Here is a 12,095-nt window from a genome sequence, read left to right as displayed (position 1 = left end):
AGCTACCCGCTGCCACACCAAACGTTTCCAATAAATTACGTTAGGAAATAAGACAGCAATCTCTGTACTGCAGGGGAAGGGGCGAGGTATCCCCATTTTTCCCACCTTGCGAACGGCTATACGACTTCGAAAATGACATTGTCCGCCTAGTTAGCTGACTGCCAGGCGGAGGAACTGAGTTCGATTCGCGGTACTAAAAAGGAATTTTCCTTGTGGAAGGACTGCAGTCTGGTACTCTTAGCCTCGTGAAGCCAAATGCGGAGGTACTTGACGAAGTAATAGACACAACAGTTCTGCTAACCCGACAACCACCGGAAGTGTGGAGTAGTGATCCCCCACCCACTCACATCGCTTCCATAAGACGCCATTCGCTGAAGGACGACAGAGCTACTGCCAGGTGCGAATGGTTCACCTTTGGACAGAACGACGGTGCTTATTATAGAAAGTATCACCGTAGAAATAAAAAAAAAGAATTTATACTGTGGAATCGTTCCATATGTGTGGAAACATATTTAAAACAAATGATAATGCTTGGAAAGGCTTTTTACGGTTATACAACAGGAGTAGGAGGAGGAAGAGGAGGAGGAGAGAGGAGATTAGTATTTAACGTCCAGTCAACTGGGACGGATCACAAGCTCGGATTAAACGTATTAAAATGATAATTAAATACCTGCAATAATTTTTATTAGCTTTTAGCGAGGTGTTCACCACACACGTATGGAAAACTGACACCTTTAAAAGCACTTCTCTCCTTGACAAATTACAAATTTTCTTCCTTGACCGTTCAACATTACAGGTTAATATTCGATAACAGGGAAACTGGTGTTCGTCATTGATGTTGAGGATCTAGTCTGCTAAATTATTATCAAAAGCCGTCGTTGAACTAGTACTGGTTTGAGAAAGGTAAAACATGCAACGATGTCTCACAGGATACATTGAAGCAGGATGTAGTCACTTTGAGCAGCTTTTGGAAATGTAAATGTGTTTGGTAGCTGTGTCATTTCTATACTGTGATTGAAGAACACATTCATATATGTTAACGTGTTTGGTAAACGTAACAGTTTTGTGCTATGAATGAAAAACATGAATCACTCGGGACTGAAAGTCCAAACTGCAATTATTATTATTATTTTTTTTTTTTTGTTGAACATCGTGAACCACTTGGACAAGAAGAATTAAAGATCAGTGAAAAGCCTTAAGTCAGCCTTCCACTCGTATGGTAAACTGGTGCTGCACGTAATGTGTGCGATCGGATCCATGCAGTTGCGTTTATTGCGAGCCGTAGTAAGTGCTGATTCTTGCTCATTTCTTTCCGTGTGGTTTCATATTCATTAAATTGTTGTTTGCTTGTTTATCGAAGTCAGCATTTCCGTATTTCGCACAAAAGAATTAGAAATTTTTCTGCTGATAAGATAAATGTTATACAGCAAGCCATTACTATAGGTATATCTTATGTAAGCTACAGCGGAAAACACGTCGTAGAAAAGAACACAGATGATGCTTGCAGGTGGGTGGAAACTTCTGCTAAGACAATACCGACAATAATAACGTTTATTTTTCCATTATACCATTTTTCGAACGAAGGAATTGGTGCAGTGGTTAGCATCGTATTCAGGAGGATAACGGTTCAAATCTCCGTCAGGCCATACATACTCAGATCTTCTGTGATTTTCCTACATCACTCCAGGCGAATATCGGCATGGTTCTTCTGAAAAGAGCACTGCAGTTTGTGCTCTATCGACGATATGTTAAACTCCAGTCTTCCTTTTTTTACAGTTTTCCAATACAGAGCTAGTTTCAATGGTGTGTCCTGTATTCTTTCCGTCATAACTATTTTAGAACACCTGATTAAGTTTTTAACCAAAAGTTTAAATTGTAGGTGCGGGAAAGTCTGTTTCGAGGGAATCGCTGACAATGATTAAATTGATTTCCAGCAAAAATTTCATGACCTTCCACACAAAGATGCTCAAGATGTGTACATAACGGCTCTCAATGAAGCATGTATGTCATGACACGTAGACCCCGTACATTAGATGGTGACTAGCAAAATAAACGTTGTTTCAGTATTCTGTATTTTGCAATGTGTTGGACACATAGGGTGCTGCTGTGGTACTCGTAATAAATGGGAAACTGTAACAAGATAAACATGGGAAAAATAGAACGAAGAAATAAAACTCATGAAAGCATTCTGAAAACAACAGGTGAACACATGCGATCTTTTCCTCTGAAGTCCTCACTTTATGACGCAAAGGAAATTCAGTACTTAGATTCTCGGCTGTAAACGAAAACAACGTATCTTATGTACTGTACTGTTTATCCAGACGCGGCTGTGAAATGCTACTTCCACAGACACTTTTTTCGGAAAATCGAGATTATCAATTCGGCACCTGCACAGTGATGTTTTTGCTTTTTGTGACGAGTTAATGTGAAATTAGAAGGTGTCCATCTCTGAGAAGCTTGCAGCCAAGTCACATTTGCAAATTCATCTTCGAAAGAGTCGAAAGTTTCTCTTGTCCCTAAAAGTAACCAAACCTCAATATCTTCAAAATGAAAAAAAAATGGGTGTTGTTGCCTTTGATCATATGCAGAATTTGCCATTACCAGAAATTTCTATCCGAGAAATATTTTAATTGCCCGAACTGTGGTTAAACGATTTCAATTTTCACTACATAAAAGCTGAGAACACTGTGGTATTTTTTGATGAGGGTGATGAAATAAAAGGTGCGAATATGGTTTTGAGATTTTCTGTACTACTGCATTAAAAACTAAGTTCCAGACACTATCAAAGCCGAAATAATACAACTGTGACAATGCATACTGACTGACTGCTACTTTTATATCTGTGTAAATTGCCCACATGTTTCCTGAATGTGGCCTAACTACCTACCCTACGTTTCGGGTATACAAAAGAAAAATACAAAACTGAGGAAGAGTTTATATCCCAAAAGGGTATGTTGAATTAACAGCAAACAGCAGAACAAATGTAGGAGCTCGTATTCCATAACATGACGAAATCATTCATTTTGATAAATGGTGGCCATTTTACTTTAAGATGACTTATATCCAGGGAAAGGGAACGACTCCTAAGGGATAAGAAGCATGTATTTCCCCCCTTAAAAATCAAGTAATTCGAGTACTGAAACAATAAGGTAGGAAAGACTAAGGCATCTAATTACATAGACTCTTCTATAAAAAAAGGAAATTAAAAAAAAACCGGATTTTTTTCTATGAAAGCTAAGTACAAAAGTACACTGCAAAATCGTACCGTGCCACCTGAAAAGATAGAGGACGACAAAGTTCTTGTTGTTGTTGTGGTCTTCAGTCCTGAGACTGGTTTGATGCAGCTCTACATGCTACTCTATCCTGTGCAAGCTTCTTCATCTCCCAGTACCTACTGCAACCTACATCCTTCTGAATCTGCTTAGTGTATTCATCTCTTGGTCTCCCTCTACGATTTTTACCCTCCACGCTGCCCTCCAATGCTAAATTTGTGATCCCTTGATGCCTCAAAACATGTCCTACCAAACGATCCCTTCTTCTAGTCAAGTTGTGCCACAAACTTCTCTTCTCCCCAATCCTATTCAATACCTCCTCATTAGTTACGTGATCTACCCACCTTAACTTCAGCATTCTTCTGTAGCACCACATTTCGAAAGCTTCTATTCTCTTCTTGTCCAAACTAGTTATCGTCCATGTCTCACTTCCATACATGGCTACACTCCATACAAATACTTTCAGAAACGACTTCCTGACACCTAAATCTATACTCGATGTTAACAAATTTCTCTTCTTCAGAAACGCTTTCCTTGCCATTGCCAGTCTACATTTTATGTCCTCTCTACTTCGACCATCATCGGTTATTTTACTCCCTAAATAGCAAAACTCCTTTACTACTTTAAGTGTCTCATTTCCTAATCTAATTCCCTCAGCATCACCCGACTTAATTTGACTACATTCCATTATCCTCGTTTTGCTTTTGTTGATGTTCATCTTATATCCTCCTTTCAAGACACTGTCCATTCCGTTCAACTGCTCTTCCAAGTCCTTTGCTGCCTCTGAAAGAATTACAATGTCATCGGCGAACCTCAAAGTTTTTACTTCTTCTCCATGAATTTTAATACCTACTCCGAATTTTTCTTTTGTTTCCTTTACTGCTTGCTCAATATACAGATTGAATAACATCGGGGAGAGGCTACAACCCTGTCTCACTCCTTTCCCAACCACTGCTTCCCTTTCATGCCCCTCGACTCTTATAACTGCCATCTGGTTTCTGTACAAATTGTAAATAGCCTTTCGCTCCCTGTATTTTACCCCTGCCACCTTCAGAATTTGAAAGAGAGTATTCCAGTCAACATTGTCAAAAGCTTTCTCTAAGTCTACAAATGCCAGAAACGTAGGTTTGCCTTTTCTTAATCTTTCTTCCAAGATAAGTCGTAAGGTCAGTATTGCCTCACGTGTTCCAACATTTCTACGGAATCCAAACTGATCTTCTCCGAGGTCGGCTTCTACCAGTTTTTCCATTCGTCTGTAAAGAATTCGCGTTAGTATTTTGCAGCTGTGACTTATTAAACTGATAGTTCGGTAATTTTCACATCTGTCAACACCTGCTTTCTTTGGGATTGGAATTATTATATTCTTCTTGAAGTCTGAGGGTATTTCGCCTGTCTCATACATCTTGCTCACCAGATGGTAGAGTTTTGTCAGGACTGGCTCTCCCGAGGCCATCAGTAGTTCTAGTGGAATGTTGTCTACTCCCGGGGCCTTGTTTTGACTCAGGTCTTTCAGTGCTCTGTCAAACTCTTCACGCAGTATCTTATCTCCCATTTCGTCTTCATCTACATCCTCTTCCATTTCCATAATATTGTCCTCAAGTACATCTCCCTTGTATAAACCCTCTATATACTCCTTCCACTTTTCTGCCTTCCCTTCTTTGCTTAGAACTGGGTTTCCATCTGAGCTCTTGATATTCATACATGTGGTTCTCTTCTCTCCAAAGGTCTCTTTAATTTTCCTGTAGGCAGTATCTATCTTACCCCTAGTGAGACAAGCCTCTACATCCTTACATTTGTCCTCTAGCCATCCCTGCTTAGCCATTTTGCACTTCCTGTCGATTTCATTTTTGAGACGTTTGTATTCCTTTTTGCCTGCTTCATTTACTGCATTTTTATATTTTCTTCTTTCATCAATTAAATTCAATATTTCTTCTGTTACCCAAGGATTTCTATTAGCCCTCGTCTTTTTACCTACTTGATCATCTGCTGCCTTCACCACTTCATCCCTCAAAGCTACCCATTCTTCTTCTACTGTATTTATTTCCCCCATTCCTGTCAATTGTTCCCTTATGCTCTCCCTGAAACTCTCTACAACCTCTGGTTCTTTCAGTTTATCCAGGTCCCATCTCCTTAAATTCCCACCTTTTTGCAGTTTCTTCAGTTTCAATCTGCAGTTCATAACCAATAGATTGTGGTCAGAATCCACATCTGCCCCAGGAAATGTCTTACAATTTAAAACCTGGTTCCTAAATCTCTGTCTTACCATTATATAATCTATCTGAAACCTGTCAGTATCTCCAGGCTTCTTCCATGTATACAGCCTCCTTTCATGATTCTTGAACCAAGTGTTAGCTATGATTAAGTTATGCTCAGTGCAAAATTCTACAAGGCGGCTTCCTCTTTCATTCCTTCCCCCCAATCCATATTCACCTACTATGTTTCCTTCTCTCCCTTTTCCTACTGACGAATTCCAGTCACCCATGACTATTAAATTTTCATCTCCCTTCACTACCTGAATAATTTCTTTTATCTCGTCATACATTTCATCTATTTCTTCATCATCTGCAGAGCTAGTTGGCATATAAACTTATACTACTGTAGTAGGCATGGGCTTTGTGTCTATCTTGGCCACAATAATGCGTTCACTATGCTGTTTGTAGTAGCTAACCCGCACTCCTATTTTTTTACTCATTATTAAACCTACTCCTGTATTACCCCTATTTGATTTTGTATTTATAACCCTGTAATCACCTGACCAAAAGTCTTGTTCCTCCTGCCACCGAACTTCACTAATTCCCACTATATCTAACTTTAACCTATCCATTTCCCTTTTCAAATTTTCTAACCTACCTGCCCGATTAAGTGATCTGACATTCCACGCTCCGATCCGTAGAACGCCAGTTTTCTTTCTCCTGATAACGACGTCCTCTTGAGTAGTCCCCGCCCGGAGATCCGAATGGGGGACTATTTTACCTCCGGAATATTTTACCCAAGAGGATGCCATCATCATTTAATCATACAGTAGAGGTGCATGTCCTTGGGAAAAATTACGGCTGTAGTTTCCCCTTGCTTTCAGCCGTTCGCAGTACCAGCACAGCAAGGCCGTTTTGGTTAATGTTACAAGGCCAGATCAGTCAATCATCCAGACTGTTGCCCCTGCAACTACTGAAAAGGCTGCTGCCCCTCTTCAGGAACCACATGTTTGTCTGGCCTCTCAACAGATACCCATCCGTTGTGGTTGCACCTACGGTACGGCCATCTGTATCGCTGAGGCACGCAAGCCTCCCCACCAACGGCAAGGTCCATGGTTCTTAAGAAGTTTAAAGAGGGACAGAGCTTTGGAAAGATATTAAAATATGTTCCTAAGTATGCGATGCGATTTTACGAGAACATTCTGAAATGGCTGACAATGGCCAGTCTAAGTGAATCTGTATAAAGCCATTTCTAACAAGTCACGTGTGTTTATTTGCTTGTTTATTTCGTCAGGAGTTAAAATTATATTCAGTTACAGAGACAATACATATTGTAATTAACAGTACACTTGTCTATTTATATGTATTTTATGGACACATGTGATCGATATCCTTGTTAAATTTACGTATACAGGTTGTGCATTTTCTAATGACCACGAAACTAAAAAGCATTAAGTCAGTTTTCGAGAAACAAAAACAAATGCGGATTAAAGATTCAAATTATATTTTCACAAAGAAAATTTTTAGTCTAGGAATTCGTTTTACACATAAAAACATTAATAATCTGTATTTATTTGGTCTTGCTGCATCTACACAGCTTTCTCCTTCTCCTGAGAAGTTTTTGAAACTGGCGTAACGCCTTTTAGCTTCGATCGATGCAAGATTACTTCCTACTTAACGAAATGTTTTCGCACCCCTATTCATATGATATTGTTGATATATTTTTATACACACTCTATTCGATTAATCCTACGTAATAACAGAAAATAAAGAAGAATTACAGGACCTATTGTATGAAATGAAGAGTGTAATGAGTACAGAATATGGTCTGATAGTAAATTGAAGAAACGTGGAAATAATGAGAACAAGCAGGAATGAGGAAAGCTAGAAACTTAACACAGGTGATCACGAAGTAGATGAAGTTATGGAACTCTGCTACCTAGGCAATGAAATAATCCATGATGGACGTAGCGAGGTACATATAAAAAAGCAGACTAGCCTCAGGCAAAATTGGTATTCCTAGCCGAAAGGAGTCTCTAGTATTAAACGGAAGTCTTAATTAGAGGAAGATATTTCTCAGAATCTACGTTTGGAGCACAGTATTGTATGGTAGTGAAACATGGACTGTGTGAAAACCGGAACAGAAGAAAATCGAAGCATCTGCTATGTGGTGCTACAACAGAATGTTGAAAGTTGGTTGGCCTGATAAGGTAACGAATGAGGACGTTCTCCGCAGAATAGGCGAGGTAAGGAATAAAAGGAAAGCTATGACAAGAATAAGGGACAGGATGGTAGGACATTTGTTAAGACATCAGGAAATGACTTCCATGGTACCAGAAGGAGCTGTATACTGCATAAACTGCCTAGAAAGACAAGTATTTGAATACAACCAGCAAACAATTGAGAACGTAGGTTCCAACCGCTACTCTCCGATGAAGAGGCTGGCACAAGGGAAGATTTTGTGACAGGCCGCATCAGATAAGTCAGAAGACAAGATAAAGAAAAAAAATATATAACTGGTCTCTTGACGTGTACGCTTGGCTACTACAACTGCAGTTTAATAGAAGACAGAGATTAGAAGAACAGATTGAGCGGAATGGGAAGGGGTACACGACCGTAACACAAAAACATTTACGTCACCATCTACCTCTACACTCTATGCATTAATGTAAAACGTATTACGTGTTACACCAAAAGAATACAATGGGACGGCTTTTTCAAATTGAAACCTTTTACCCCGCAAATGTAGCAGCAACCGCTAAATAAAACAAAAAGAGATTTTGGCAGAAGCGAAATACTTACGCATGGCTGACTGTATTGTTGGTGTTGCTTTTTTGACCAGTGAATGAACAGTCGCGTGCTGTATACAAAGTGCCGTGTGTTTCAAATCGCGACAGTTTAGCGCAACGAGTAATTGACGCGGTGCTCTCTTTGTGAATGAAGTGTCGCTTTGCGGATCACCAGCAGTGCTCGTTCATTAATTCTCTAGCCGACGTTTTAAAATAACCCAAAGAGCTTTCTACTCCCACAGCTCTGCATGCGCTTTTGAAGACTAATTGAGGAAATAGAACAAGCGTCACCAGGCCAATATAATGTTCATATTTTCCGCTTCGACAAAGACAGGTATTTGAGGTGAAAATCAGTCTATGTCATCGCTGCTCGTTTAATTAGTATCACTGCAGGCTATTGAAATTATGATCTCAAGTCCAGCTCTTCAGCCTTTCAGTAGTTCAACAATGAAACACGTTGTTAACCTCCAAATTAAGTGTAAATTAATATGACATTTGATGCTCTCCGTTCCCGTACATGAATATCTGTAATTGTCCTCTGTAAATCCCTTTAAATAGACGACCATAGATACTTTGCGTTTGCCATATACTGACATCGAACCAATTATGGAGAGATTGTAAAAATCAACATTGCTGATACGCCTGTGTAAGCTGCAATTAATTATTGAATCAGCACAGAAGAAAGCCCTGACTCCATTACTTGTTCCAGCCACTTGATGTTTTAACTGTGAGACTGTAACCGATTTCAATCGTCGCTCTAATACAAAAACAACAGGAGGAAATGAAATACAGCTGATGAACACGCATAGACAAACACTAATTGCAGCCGACGTGGTATGCGTTAGACTATGTACGGAATATTTCTGAGAACTATTTGTCTGTTTTGTAGCGTCAGTGTAGCAGTCCTACTGACGTAAATTTATTGTACAATCGTCGGATATATGTTGACTTATATCTAACCCGACTAACTCCCATATAGGAATGAAAATGCACTTCAGTATTGCTAAGTGTATCAGCAATGTTGCGTCATTCTTTCACGAGATCCAGAAGGTAGCAGAAAATGGAGCCTTGTTTAGTCCTATGTTTATAGAAATCTGGAAACAGCGTTTTATACAAGTGGGATATCTACCTACTATATGGATCACTTTGTATTTAAATGACCTTTAAAAGTGCAAGTGTTAGCATTGGCTACCTACACGCAGTGGCTAGGACAGTGACCTTGAATGCATGATGGTGATAAGGAGAAAATAGAGAATGCATAAAATTCAGAAGAGATTAAAAAAGTACGAAAAAATTAAAAATCCAACATGGTGGAAGTAGTCCAGTTGTGTTTCATACCCCAATCCCCTTCCTCTAGCGAATGAATCTCAATTTAGTACCAAAATGTGACATTCAGTTGCTTGAATTGGGTGAAAAAGACATCAATTTCGAATATATGCTGTATTTCCAAGAAAGAAGAGCATCCCATGAACTGATCGCAAGTTGATAAAAAGCATTCTATGTATAATGGCATTACGTTCAAAGGTATTTATCTACGAATTGCGAACAGACGCACGCACACACACACACACACACACACACACACACACACATATATATATATATATATATATATATATATATATATATATATATATATATATATTTTACACGTAAAAGTTTGAACTTCTTGCACATATTAAAAAAATACTGAGTCTGATTCATTCTAAATTACAAAAATTGTCTATGTTAAATATTGTATTGTCTTGTCAGTAAATTTCATTTCACATCTGCAAATTAAATTAGAAACTATATAGATCTCATTATGGAACATGAGAATCATACTAAAACATACTAATCACAAACAGTTAAGAACCAAAGCTTAATTTGCTACTTAATTTTCGAATTAGAAATATGTGGTTGCTCCAGATGAGCTTTACTGCAACGTCACTCCATAAAACTTCAAAATCCAAAATAAAGTCAACTGCTGCTTTATGCTCTGGTTGTTAGCCATCGACAGCAGATGGCAGCTTTTATGATCGCATCTATGTACCATATGTGTGTACGGCATTGCAAGGTATAAAATTAGTGTTTTCCACCTCTAAATTGCTGTATGATGCTTGCTAAGTACCACAGTGTTATGTCAACATTTAAAATTTCTGTAAAAATATGCTTGTGATATCAAAAGTTGAATCTTTGTGTAAAGTGTCACCGTTTTGTTTTAGACACACACACACACACACACACACACACACACACACAAGCGCACACACACACTTCTAAAATGTACTATGTTGCTTGTCAAGTGTTTCACTGGTATCTAAATCTCGCAAAGGGTGTGACTTTTAAATCTGAGGTTCTGTTAATGGTGGTTCATAGAACAAACTGACTTCGCCTGTAGATATTATAACATATTCAGTAATATTTCACCTTAGCAAACACCAATTTAGGGATGGGGGCCATAGGTAATGCATCATATTCTTCGATGTTATAAACAGTCTTATGTTGCTTTTTATTTGTATACGAATAGTCACATTACCGGTTATGAACAAAAGCAATTTTTGAAGAATGTTGCTACAACATTTACTAGTCGGATCTATGTTTCCAATGCTCACTAAAAGGTTTACATACAATATTTCCTATAATAAACTACTGCATAACACCAAAATTTTACTGCACGACATGCGATGTAAAACTAACTACAACATTGCAGAAATACCAACGAACAGCAAAACACGATTTTAGGAAATAAGGAAGAAAGGAAGAGTTTCGACGAGATTTAATTACTCTGTATGACTTAAACTCAGTATTTTCGTAATACACAAAGAGATCTTCTGTTATGTTTACACACAACATGACCAGAGACGGTGGTGGCTGTGTAACAAGACAGAGATGAAACGTAGAAACCATTCTGAAGTAAGCCATATATCATAGCGAACCCATGCTACAGTATTAACTTCATATAAAAATTCAGAATGCTGTCATTTCTGCTGTCACGCAGAAGTAATACACAGCTATGGAACTAAAAAGGGTTGCTGTGCTTACAGGATCAAACATTACAGCCACTCAGTTATAGGGTATAAATCTTATCTTGTTGCACAAAACATTTGCCATCTTCCGCTCATTGATACCTTTTGCTATCACACACTGTAAACTACATGACACTGCGACAAAATATCATACTGGATAGTAGATGTTGACTCATTACCCTGACAATAACGACAACCAGTACCCAGAACACATGTTTAGTACTCTTATACAGTAATGACGGTCAGTCTACAGGTGGTGGGTAATTACGATTAGCCTACAGCATGTCTACCATAACATGGAATAAGCATACATACATGAATTGGCACAGTCTTCCTTGCATCCCTCAGCAAGTTATGAAGAGTTACGAATGGTAAGGAGTAGTTCCGACTGCTTCCGACTAGTTCCGACAGGTCACATCAACAGGTTTGTTAGGTTCTTTAGGTTTAAGTAGTTCTAAGTCTAGGGGGCCGATGACTTCAGATGTTAAGTCCCATAGTGCTTAGAGCCATTTCAACGATCTGAACAAAAAACACGACTAATCAATGTCGAAATATGCCATGCCGACATACATATAACACACAAAACATTATACATACATCAAAAAAAGCTTTCTATCACCTCGGTTCCGAGAGTTCCGGAACCTGTACAGAAAATTGGAACAGAGATTAACATAAACATCATTTCCGCCCCTTTTATTGCTCATGAAAACCACACACTGCATTTTGTACCACCATACAGCGACATTTTCAGAGGTGGTGGTCCAGATTACTGTACATACCGGTACCTCTAATACCCAGTAGCACGTCCTCTTGCATTGATGCATGCCTGTATTA

This window comes from Schistocerca nitens, chromosome 1, assembly GCF_023898315.1.
Source record: "Schistocerca nitens isolate TAMUIC-IGC-003100 chromosome 1, iqSchNite1.1, whole genome shotgun sequence".
In the NCBI taxonomy this organism is placed as follows: Eukaryota; Metazoa; Arthropoda; class Insecta; order Orthoptera; family Acrididae; genus Schistocerca; species Schistocerca nitens.
Note: the sequence above shows the minus strand (reverse complement) of the source record.